Raw genomic sequence first — 12,610 nt, 5'->3', positions numbered from 1 at the left:
GCATGCCTGCGTGTAAGGGTTAGAGTGTATAACGGTGAGTGTGGAAGCAGTTGGGTAGACATGACAGAGACTGTGTCATGTGTGAGCATGTGCTAGTGCGCCTGAGGGTGTGTGTGTCTGAGAGAGAGAGCACATGTGTGTGATCTCTTAACCTACAAAAGCACTCATTCAAATACCCTACCTGGAGGCAAACACGCATGTCCACTTCCAACAACCTACCAGCAACACTCGCGCCTATGTGCCTGGATTTACCAGCTTTGCACAGAGTCAGTCGCTGCAGCAGTGACGGGGTGCTGGGCCCACCTGCCGCCCCTCTCGTGTGTCGGGCGCTCTATCCCTACCCTGAGCTTCAGCTTCTCTTCCATGCACGGTCACTGCAGGAGGCACACTAGACCCAGCGCCAGCTTGGGAAATCCTGGGCCAGTGACAGCCCTGACCTATGGCCACCATCCACTCAACATCACTGCGCCCTTCCATAGGCACCCAAGCTCTCTGAGGACAGCCATCCTAGCCTCCGTTGTGGGAGAAAACTCTAGCCCTCCACTGCCAGCCAAGGAGGCTTCTCATGCCAAGCTGGCCCTGAGCTCGGCCCAGGATTTGTGCCCTTCGGGATGCGGCGGCCGTGTGCACCCCATCGGGGACCGTGTCGCCTCCCTTGGAAGGTATTCCAGCACTGTCTGCCATGATGCCAACAGTAACACTTCTCAACACCAAGCCTTTAAAAGTCCAGCAGCCGGGAGAATGGCGTGAACCCGGGAGGCGGAGCTTGCAGTGAGCTGAGATCCGGCCACTGCACTCCAGCCTGGGCAGCAGAGCCAGACTCCGTCTCAAAAAAAAAAAAAAAAAAAAAAAAAGTCCAGCAGCTCCGTAGCCCAAGTCAGAGTGGCCCAACCTGCCCCGGACCTGACGCGGGGCTTCAGGAAGTGGCAGGGCAGGAGGGAGAATGGGAAGCCTCATGCCACACCGGGCACTGCTCCTGGAGTGCAGTGGGTATCCCACCACAACACGGGCAGATTCAGGGCTAACTGCAGGCCCCCGGAGATGAGGCTAGACGGTGGCAGGCAGGCTAAGAACGGGCGATCCAGCAGGCACAAGAAAGAACATGCTGATGATAAAGAAACGCCAGGTGGGGTCTTTACATAGGCAGCCTCCTTGGCATCGGGCAGGTCTGTCTCACCAGTCCCAAATAATGAATCACGTCCACCGTGCTAGAATGCCGTCTTTTAACCACTATCAACATACGCCAAGGAATGCTTCCACTAGCAAATGGGAAGAATGCCCAGAAAACACCACACTGCATTTCTGGACCAGGACTCGTTCGTCGGAATGTGCCCACCAAACACAGCAAGGGGCAACACTCATCCGAAGGCTGAAACAGGCGGAACTCCTGTGACTCCTGGTGCTGTGAGCAATCATAAATCCTCATCCTGGCACAGAGCTCAGGAGGCGCCTCTGCCTGCACTCACCGTCCTCCGCCTGCACTCACCGTCCTCCGCCTGCACTCACCGTCCTCCGCCTGCACTCACCGTCCAAGGCCCTCCTCCGTCTCCGAGAGACGGACGAGGACACTGAGGGTCCAAGCTGTGAGCCACACCCCTCGCCAAGGCTGTGAGCCCATTCCCTATCTCCCTGCCTCCCCATCCCCACCTTCCAGGCCCCCACCCTCTGGTGCCTGGAATGAGCATTCTGGAGTTGTCAGAACATTCCTTGACCTTCCAATAAAAGGGGTACAATCGAAATACAAAGTAACCCCAGAGGCTACAAAAGCGACCACAGTGGCCATCACCTATGACCCTCTAAGACCCCAAATCAACACAAAGCAGGAGGCCACCATTCTGAGCAGCTGGCAAGTCGGCCACCGACCAGGAACAAAAACTGGGGGGAAGGGAGGCTGATCGATCCTGTTTTCCTCCCTTTTTCAACGAGCCCAGTTGCTCATGAAAGACAAGTAGACAGCTCTACTCTGCTTCTGTTCAGGGCTAGAGAGGATCTGGAATTGTGTAAGCGACGCCAGAGCACACCCCAAGACAGAAACCACTTGCAAAAAGCTAGAGTGAAAATAAGACTCAAACTTCCCAAAATGGAGAAGCCACGCCACATGATCGCCTCATTGGTTCATGGCGGGTAATTACTTACCCCTTTGGTTTTCCAGAAGTAATTGAAGGGCCTTTTTAAACAACACACTGCCCGCCTTGGTGGCGCACACCTGTAATCCCAGCACTTTGGGAACCCGAGGCAGGTGGATCAATTGAGGTCAGGGAGACCAGCCTGGCCAACACAGTGAAACCTCCTCTCTACTAAAACTACAAAAGAAAATTAGCCAGGCATGGTGGTGCATGCCTGTAATCCCAGCTACTTGGGAGGCTGAGGCAGGACGATCACTTGAACCCGGGAGGCGGAGGTTACAGTGAGCTAAGACCGTGCCACTGCACTCCAACCCGGGGGACAGAGCCTGACTCTGTCTCAATAAATAAGTAAATAAATAAATGAGAATAACAACATACTGAACAGGGCTGACTTATCTGCCTAAGCCAAGCTCCTCCTGGACGCTCCCTCATCACCGCACACTGACCATTCAATGGTGAGGCCGGTGCCTCTAACAGAACACTGGTCACTGTGAAAACCATGCTGGCTTCCTCCGAGCCCTGCAGCACACGCCACTTTTCCCACTCTCTGCTGCCTCCCCGACCACGATGGCCCAGGGAACCAGCATCTCCACACACCTGGGACCCAGCTGTTGGTCTACACCACTTGAGAAGCCCTGAATCACCCTATTTAATGTGGCCCTTAGAGGAAATTTGGGGGTGGAGGGAGTCATTTGTCACCTATAATTTCTGCGATTGTCGGAAATTCATTTATAGGACACAAACGTTTTGCAATCTTGCCACCCAAATGTAAAATCAGAAAACATACATCAGGTGCTTAAACAGGTGCCTGGCACACAGTAGGCGCTTGGCAAATTCAAGATTCCTTCCTCTTCAGGTCTCCATCCGAGGTTCAGCAGTACCAAAAACATGCAGGGATCGCACGGGTCCATCCGAGGTTCAGCAGCACCAAAAACATGCAGGGATCGCACGGGTCCATCCGAGGTTCAGCAGCACCAAAAACATGCAGGGATCGCACGGGTCCATCCAAGGTTCAGCAGCACCAAAAACATGCAGGGATCGCACGGGTCCATCCGAGGTTCAGCAGTACCAAAAACATGCAGGGATCGCACGGGAACCAGCTTGAGGCTCGTCGCCAACAGGTAAAGGGCCCAGGTCTAATCAGATGCTCAACAGGTGTCCCCCGAGTGCCCACCATGGGCCGGACCAGCTAGCAGGCAAGAAACCCTGGGCAGCCTCACCCGGACAGGAAAGGTGCAGCGCCCAGCCCTGCAGGCGTGGGGTGTGGGAGATATCTCCTCCACCCTCCTCCTCTGACTCTGTGGAGATGACCTTGCCCAAGCCTGGAGATCAAGCGTGCGGGCCCGGGCTCCCACCCTTCCCACATCCGATTACCTTTTAAATTAATATCACATTTTGTATCTTCCTTCCAGCATCTACCTTTTTTTCAAAGTGTTTCTGCCACAGAAGCGTTTGTCCAGCCTCCGCTGATGAGTGCTGGTGACTATGCCCACAGGACACACTTCCACGCCACAGGCCACCCCATCGTGGTGGGGAGTGGGCAGGACCTGCACTGGCAGTTCCAGATTTGCAAAACTCAGAGACAGCTTTGTCCGAATCCCAAGAAAACCGTTTCACTAATTAAACGATGACCCAAAACCATTTTGCTACTTTAATCCAATGATGACCCAATCAATTACTGAGAAACAACAGAAGATAGTTCACACCACGTCTTCCTGTTCCTATAAAGGACCTACGGTCCAACACAGGCACTCCTCCAATGCCCCTTTAGTTTAGGAACATCGCCATCAGGGCAGGTCTCAGCAGCGAGATGAGCGGTCCACCTCATTAAAGACCTGCCTGGTAGCAACCGAAACCTGTCCCTCTGCGGACGCAGATGAAGCCTGCACCACACAATTCCATCACTGCGTCAGGCGGCTCTGCTCCGGCACCTCCCAGAAGGGAAGAGAGCTGTCTGCCCATAAACATCGCCCAACTCTAATAAGCTGTGCAAACTTGGGCAAGAAAAGAAAGAGGGTCTTATACGCAAGCTAATGTCCTCAAGCAATACTTTTCCGGATCATAAAAAGGAACGGACCCCTGCCCCAGGAGCACCAAGTTCTACGATCAGCTCACACTGGCTGTTTTTCAGCCGAAAACCCTCATTCACACTGTGATCCCTACGTCCTCATCGAAGTAGCCCACGGAGGCAGCTTCACAGTTATGTGCTCTGGTTTAATTAGTTTTATTCTATTTACCATCATTTTACATTTTTCTAGCTATGCCAAGAAAAGTAACCCTACACCACAAAGTAAAAACTGTTGTTTTAAGCTTGATCAAAAGTGCAGGTCTGTGAAACAGCAGTCGGACGGACTGACAGGAAGGTGATCCAACTGCACCTACCTGGGCTTTCCTGGGAATGTGGAAACGCAAAGACAATGCTCCCAGTTGGATGCTGGTACTCTCAGCTAAAACTGTTCAGAGAAGGACCGAACTCCACTCGGCCTCTCTCAGATTCTGAAATGATGAAAAGTTTAGTATTCATCGAATTATGTTTTTAAGAACCGTTTGCCACTGCTTCTCTTTAAGAAAAATTAAGACAATGCCCAAGGACTTTCTGGGGCTACCGTAGTTATTTTCAGAATGAATTAAATCACCCCAAGTGGGGCTGCTAGCAAAATCCCACAGAGTGCGGTTTCTAATAGGACTTCCCACATCTGTGAGGGGCAGCCAGGAGCAGGAGAAGCGTTCAACAGTCACAGCACAAACTCGGCAGCAGAGGTAACCAGGAGGACGCCTAACTGTAGCAGCGGAACAATCTGCATTTGGTTGTCAATCCAGGCTATTAAAACGTCACCAGGGAACACCTGCTATGCATATGCACTGAGCTCCTGGCTTGGCCTGTGCTTGGTGTGCACGTCACACTGCCGACCGCCAGAAATGCCAGTCCCCTGGGTGGCTCTTGCTCTTCCTGGAGATGGGTCTGTGGGGCAGCACCTCCCCACGCTCCCCTGCAGCATCTGAGTTTACAAACAGACCGGGGACTGGGGAACCAGTCTGTGACCACAATGCAGACATGCCCACTAAAATAGGTGTCCCACGTAAACCTGGGACCACGAAATCCCCAAATGTTTCAGGGTGTGGCACAGCTCTCACCAGACTTGAAAGTCATTCCCAAGAGATTTGACAGCGAGCTTTAAAATGGACACTTACAAAATATTCATAATAAACCATTTCCACTGCATGAGCAATAAGCAGTACTTCAAAGCTTGTTCGCAGTCCTGAATTATACACGCTTTTTCAAAAAGAAAAAAGATGAAGATCCACCGAAACAAGATCTCCCCATCACTTCCCGTTCTTTACAGCATCATGCAACGTTTCTCCATCGAGAGTCTCAGAAGTGGGACTCAAGGCTGGGCGCGGTTGCTCACACCTGTCATCCCAGCACTTTGGGAGGCCGAGGCAGGTGGATCACTTGAGGTCAGGAGTTCAAAACCAGCCTGGCCAACACGGTAAAACCCGGTCTGTAATAAAAATACAAAAAAAATTAGCCAGGTGTGGTGGCGTGTACCTGTAGTTCCAGTTACTCGGGAGGCTGAGGTAGAAGAATTGCTTGAACCTAGGAGGCACAGGTTGCAGTGAGCCAAGATCACACCACTGCACTCCAGCCTGGGCGAGAGAGTGAGACTCAGTCTCAAAAAAAAAAAAAAAGAAGTGGGACTCACAGGTGGCATGGCATGACCGGCACCTTTGCTGTCTCAAGCTGGCAGTCAGATTTCTCAGAAGCATCGCTGGGAAATCCCAAGAGTCATGAAGACAGAGGTGCAGAGCCCCCAGACCTATGTGGAAAGGCAGGGTGATGCGCAGTGACAGGGGACAGTGGCCTCCTGGACTTGCAAGGCCTCTCTGGCACCCCCAGCCTTGTCATCTCACTTACGGAAAAGTTAAAAAGTCTCCTTTTTTTATGATTTAGTCAAGGCATCTTTTGAAGGGTGGGGGATGAATCATGGAAGCCTTATGCAGTTGGAGGAGCCCAAGTGGGAAGGGATGCCAGAGCCCCAGTATCTTTAGTGATGCAGAGAAACTACTGGAATGCGACCCCAGGGATACAGCCGTGCATCCGATGAGGGCAGCTCCACCCTCCTCACCTTCAGGCAACCTCGAGGGGAGCCGCCAGGGCCCAGGGCTCGCCGCACAGCTCAAGGCTGGCATGCATCGTGCACCAAAATGGTGTGGTCATCCACACTATCTGCTGGACACCGTGTCTTCAACATGTGTCAGTTTTTTAAACTAAGCACAAGCTATTTTCTGGCTTAGTTTCCCCTCTTCCACAGGCCACAGGGGTTGAGACCAAGGTTTCAGGGTTATGCGCGTCCAGAGATGCTTTCCTGCCCCTGGGCACCAGCTTCAGACCTGGCAGTTACAGGTGGAACAGGGCAGAAGAAACAAAAATGATCTTTGCTCTTCCACAGCAGAAAAGGAGAGATTCTCTAGTCAAGGAAACTCAAAGGAGAAACAGGCCTTTTTAAAAATCTGTTTCCCTTGGGCCGAGGGGGCCCATCTATGTCCGAGGAAGTCGGACCCTGCAGCATCCCTGGACGGCACATGGGAGAAATGCTACAGGTTCCAGGGACAGACAGGGAAGAAACTTTACACCTTTACTTTCAGATGTATTCACCAGTAACAGACAAAGGCAGGGCTGGAAAGAGGCAAAAATACAAACAAACGTTTAAAGACCAACCCCTGATGTGTTGTGATGAGAAGGGCCTCTCCCCTGCGGGTCTTCCTCCCAAGAATGATTGCCCTGGACTAACCAATCGGAAAACACGCAAGAACCCAAACTGAGGACACGGAAGTCCCCTCACCAGGACATCACCAGGACCTGGAGCTTATGGGTTCCACAAAACGCCCGGCCGGTCCTCCTCAGAAGTGTGATGGTCACGGAAACAGAGATGGACCAAGGAGCCGTCAGGGACCAGGAGGGACTTGGAAGAAGGATCCGAGCGCAGCACAGGCTCCCAAATGAGCTCCTGGGACAGCAAAGGTGAAATTCCAGGAACGCCTAGATTGCGCCCAAACCCTTCTGTTCAACACACTTCCCAGTTCAAACTTCTGCTGGCCAGAGACACACCATTTTAAAGTTAAAGAGGTCCCAGCAGTCCTCTCGATGCATTTTTTGACGATCAACTGTTTCTTCCCCCTACTTCTAACATCCCTGGGTGACGGTCTAAGCCATGCTGGAAACCATCACATTCCCTTGGGAGCGATGTTAATTCAGGATCTCGGAGAGATTTTATTTACGACACTAATTACTGGGTTTACTCCTAGGATGCTTCTCACAGATAGACTCCATCCCACCCGAGGCAGCCACCTCACTCTCTGCTGCTTCGCAGGCAGCGGCACAGGGAGGGTCCTTGCACCAGAGACTCCATTCCCTTGGGAGTCTCAGGACGTCCTGCCCCTTGAGAACAGCATTTAGGTCTCTGTCAGTTCCCCACTCCCATAATGGCGCACCCATGCTGCCACGCGAACGGGATGCTGGCCCAGAGGCCGAGGCTCTGCATGCTCGCCAGCCTACCAGCACCTGGGAGGCCCACAAGGACCAAGCCAGGTGGGACGGCGGGGACACCAACGAGGCTGCTTGGCTGGTACAGCCGGACCCAAGTGCTCCCTGCAGGTGCCGGGGCCACACATCTCCAGGAGATCTAGTCAGGGAGAAAGAGGCCCTGTGGACAGGCTGTCTAGACGGCGTGGCATGGGGTACGCAGTGGCGCCTGCCAGCCAAGCCTGGGATGGGTGTGAGGGAAGACACCCAGTGGGCACATGTGTCTGGAGCAGGGGCTGGAAAAGTGGAGAAGGGACCCTGGATGTGCACAGGGGGCGAGGGTCATCCCTGCTGGGACACGCACAGCTGACACAACAGGAGACAGGATGACACAGAAGTCCCTTCACCAGGATATCACCAGGACCTGGAGTCTATGGCGGCGATGCCACAGGCTTGTGAACGTAGGGAGCAAACACAGGAAGGGGAGGCCCTGGGGCAGGACCCCGGTTCTGCAGTCTCACAGGGAGGGACCACCCAGAGGTTCAGGCAAAAGGCCCCGGGAGGTATAGGGGCCCCAGAGAGGGAAAACCCAGGAGACGCTGGCCTCTGGGAAGTAAAATCAGGCAGAGGCAGCCTTGGCCTCGCTGAACGTGCAGCTCACAGCCCCTCTGGGCTGGCAGGAAGTCCTGCATGTCTCTCGTCCCAGAGAGGAAATGATTTGGGCAAAGGCTCTGCCCTGAGATCTCTCTCGCCCTAACTAGATGTTAAGCACACCTCGGGGGCAGTGCTGGAATTACAAAGTCCACAGGTGCTGGGCTTTCCTGGAGGCTGCAGGTAAGTGCTCAGGCAAGGAGGGGACACCAAGGCTTCGGAGAAAAGGTGGTGGCGGGGAGGTCCAAACCAGAGCGGAGTCCCTGCTGCTCCTTCCTAACTGGGATCTTGAGAAAGACAACAGCCCCAGCCCACTCAAAGGCCACACCTCAAAAGCATGTTGCAATCTACATGGGCCGCCTCATTTTCAAAGCAGAAGTTTAGCAATTTCCTGCATTTGCAGGCATGTTCAAACTGTAAGCCCGTTCGATTCCTGAGTTTTCTTTACCAAATAAATTCAAGTCCAGTTATCAAATAACTATATGCATCCCATCCCCCTCAGGGCAGCTACATATAAAGTAATAAACGAAGGACACAAATGAGTGCTTCAACTTACTCTCTGCTGACTGCAAAGTCCCGCTGTCATCCCAGGCAGCCTTGCAAGCAAGAGTAGCTGCGGCGTATTCCAGACCTCCCCACGGACAGCACACGATGGACGGCCTTGCGGGACTCCCAGCAGCAGCCAACACACCCCAGCCAGCCTGTGCCTATCTGTGAACTGACCATTTCGGGCTGCTCAAGGCACCCCAGGAGATTCTCTGGCTCTGATGGATCAAAAAGGTTGAGAAATAGAGAACTTCTGTTCTCTATGTACACAGAAATGCATTTTTTATGTTTATCTAAAATTAGACATATCAAAATTAAGATTGGCCATCAATGTCCTACAACACTTGTGTGTGATTTGGAGCAGCCTATACTCCTTTAGTAAGAAAAACAATCACGCTCGCTTTCTGGGCAATTTAAAGTCCAAGTCTGTCCAACCCGCGGCAGCCCAACACAAATTCATAACCTTTCTTAAACATCATGAGGTTTCTCTGCTGGTTTTTTTTTTAAGCTCATCAGCTATCACTAGTTTTATTTGTTTGGTTGGTTGGTTGGTTTTATTTTTTGAGACAGGGTCTCACTCTGTCGCCCAGGCCGGAGTGCAGTGGTGCAATCTTGGCTCACTGCAACCTCTGCCTTCCAAGCTCAAGCAATCCTCCCACCTCGGCCTCCTGAGCAGCCGGGACTACAGGTGTGCACCACCACACCCAGCTAATTTTTTTTGTATTTTTTGTAGAGATGAGGTTTCACCATGTTAGCCAGGCTGGTCTCAAACTCCTGAGCTCAAGTGATCTACCCACCTTGGCCTCCCAAAGTGTTGGGATTACAGGCATGAGCCACCGTGCCCGGCCGTGTTAGTATCTTTTATGTGTGGTCCAAGAGAGCTCCTCTTCCGCCAGCCTGGCCCGGGGAAGCCAAAATATTGACACCCCTGAAAACTCTCACTTTAGAGGAATAACTTAAAATGCTGAGCCATCTTCCCCATTACTTCCTTGTTTAGTCCTCAAAGAGTCTTTGTTGCAAGGACTTTATTTATCACTCCTTTGTATATTACATGTCCTTCAACAATGGAAGGTCCTGAACCGCTAAACCACCACGCTGCTACAAAGAAGCACTTGGTGAGAGCCTCCAGGTCTGAAGAGTTCTAATGTCTCCAATTTCCCAGACCCATTTTAAAAGCATTTAAAGTTCAGTCTTGAATAGTTTTGGTTTTTGTAATGAAGTCATGATGTTTCCACATGTTTAGCTCTTTATGCCTGAATATAAATAACCGAGGTAGTCAAATCAGGGTGTGCGAATGTTCCCTTTACTGGAAGAAAGTTTTCGCCTTCTCCCAGCAAAATATAAAATTAGTCAACTGTGCAGTGTGGTGAAATCACCAGCCCAAAATTACACCCCAAACATATGATTATTAAGGATTTGCAGTCCTATTTTTTGTATTACTAAAAAAGCCACCCTCATTATATCTTTATATTTAGAGGGCTTTTTAAAAATAAGTTTTAATAAATATCTCTGAATGTATACATCCCACAAAATGGACAGTTAAAAGAAGGCACTCATGATTTTAGGTTACATATTTTCCTTTCTACTTTGAAATAACCAAAGATCTAGTAATAGTTTCCACTACTACATTCAGGATAAAAGAGCTTTCTTTCAGTGTAAGAAGAAATTTAAATTATTGGGTTGGGATAAAGGAGGAGACTCACTTTTTAAATAAAATGAATTATGGTAACTTTAGTCTTCTGACCAAAAAGTTTAATTTTTTAAAAATATAATTTAATGTTGGGATTAAATCAAAATTTCATTTTCTATTTTTATCTTCTTCCGTTAGAAAGTCCCGGAATCTGAAAGGTTAAACCACTGTACTCAGAAAAGCAGACAGAGCTGCCTCATGTTTCTTTCAACTAGAATTCATTAATTATAAAAAAACAATACAGGCACTGAATGGTACACTTAAAAATAGCGAAAATGGCAAACTTTATGTTACATATATTTTATCACAATAAAAAACACAAGACAAAAAGTATAGGTTTTAAATGCTTAAAATCATTTGAAATGCTTCAAAATTATACTCAGGAAATCATTATAAAATATAAATGAGATAATATTTATAAGGCACTTAAGTCAATAATCTACTGTTAATACTGCATGAAATATGTTCATCTTTAGACGGTATTATCCCAAATAAGGATGTCAGAGGTCATCACCAGAATCCATAAACCATTTATACAAACAAAACAAAACAATTTTTCTAGATGGGAGAGCCAGTTTTCACGTTCTCAGATTTGCCTATTTGTGGATTACCCGCTTTGACAGTTCACGTTCACTGCTGTTATCTGAGCTAACAAATGTGCAGCTTCCCTTTGCGTGGGGTGTTCCCCCCAACTTTTAACTCAGATTGGGAAAAAATCACAAGTGGTCAGGATACAACTCTAATTCATATACATACAGAAAAGTTACATTAAGGGAATATTTCTACCCAACACAAGTATGCTTTAACAGAGTTATTCTTTTTGCACTAACTGCTTAAGAAATTCCAAGCTGAAGTTATTTTAGATGCGACATTTAACGGACACTGCACTGTTCTGATCCAAGGAGCCCTTATATAAATCAGCTTTGGAATGTCCTGCTTCTTCCTGACTGGAAATTCCATACGAACCCTATTCTGCACGCTCTGGTTTATTCTGAGAATTTTACTCCATTTGATTTTTGTTACAAACATTTTACAACCACCCTTGGCCAAAATCGCTGAAGTTCTATCCTAATTCATTAAGGACTTCTTACCTATGATTTTCTATAAATCCCTACTTACTGTAAGGCTTGCCCTGCACATAAAAACAATTCCACAGGGCTGGGCGCGGTGTCTCACGCCTATAATTCCAGCACTTTGGAAGGTCGAGGTGGGTGGATCACGAGGTCAGGAGATCGAGACCATCCTGGCCAACACAGGGAAACCCTGTTTCTACTAAAAATACAACAATTAGCCAGGCATGGTGGCGGGCGCCCGTAGTCCCAGTTACTCGGGAGGCTGAGGGAAAAAAAAAAAAAAGAAAAACAGTTCCACAAAAACCTGATTTTTTACATTTCTTTTCTATTCCTTTCTCCTTCCTGAGCAGTTTTCTTTCTTCAAAGATATTTTTGTAAGTGGATTAATTTTTTAAAAACATCTTTCAGATACTTTTTTACCTGCGTCAAAAATATGATTTACAGTATTCCTCACCAATCTGTTGGGCAGAAGAAATAAGAAAGACAGATAAAGATGGTATTATGAAACACTTGTCAGGAATAATTCTAAAAGTATGCATATCTGGCATATCGGTTCAGATGATTATTATACTGAGCACATCCTCAACACAGAAAAAAAGACGTATTATTTCAGGGACTTCTCCGCCTTACTTTTTTCCTGAAAAAGGTGACAGAATGGATTGCTGCAGCTCCTGAATCACCTCTGACACCTGGCAAGAGAGGGAAGCAACTCCAGACACGGACTGATTCCTGGGCCAACTCTCATTTCTCTAGTCAGGCATGTGGCCTTAGATGGGTCATTCTCTTCTTTGGCCCTTGTTTTTCCCATCTGTGAAATGTGTCATTTGTAATGGACAAATTGTGAAGCCTTTTCTAGTTCAGAAGTTCTCTGACCTGCGGTGGGCCCACGTCAACAGCATTTCTGGTGTCCACAGGCCACCACTGGTGGAAACACTCCACACAAGACAGCTGGGCCTCAGCCCAGCACCAGTCGGGGCCTCGCTAGATCCTGTGACACTAG

Source organism: Macaca thibetana, chromosome 18, assembly GCF_024542745.1.
Source record: "Macaca thibetana thibetana isolate TM-01 chromosome 18, ASM2454274v1, whole genome shotgun sequence".
NCBI lineage: Eukaryota > Metazoa > Chordata > Mammalia > Primates > Cercopithecidae > Macaca > Macaca thibetana.
This window is presented reverse-complemented; position numbering follows the sequence as displayed.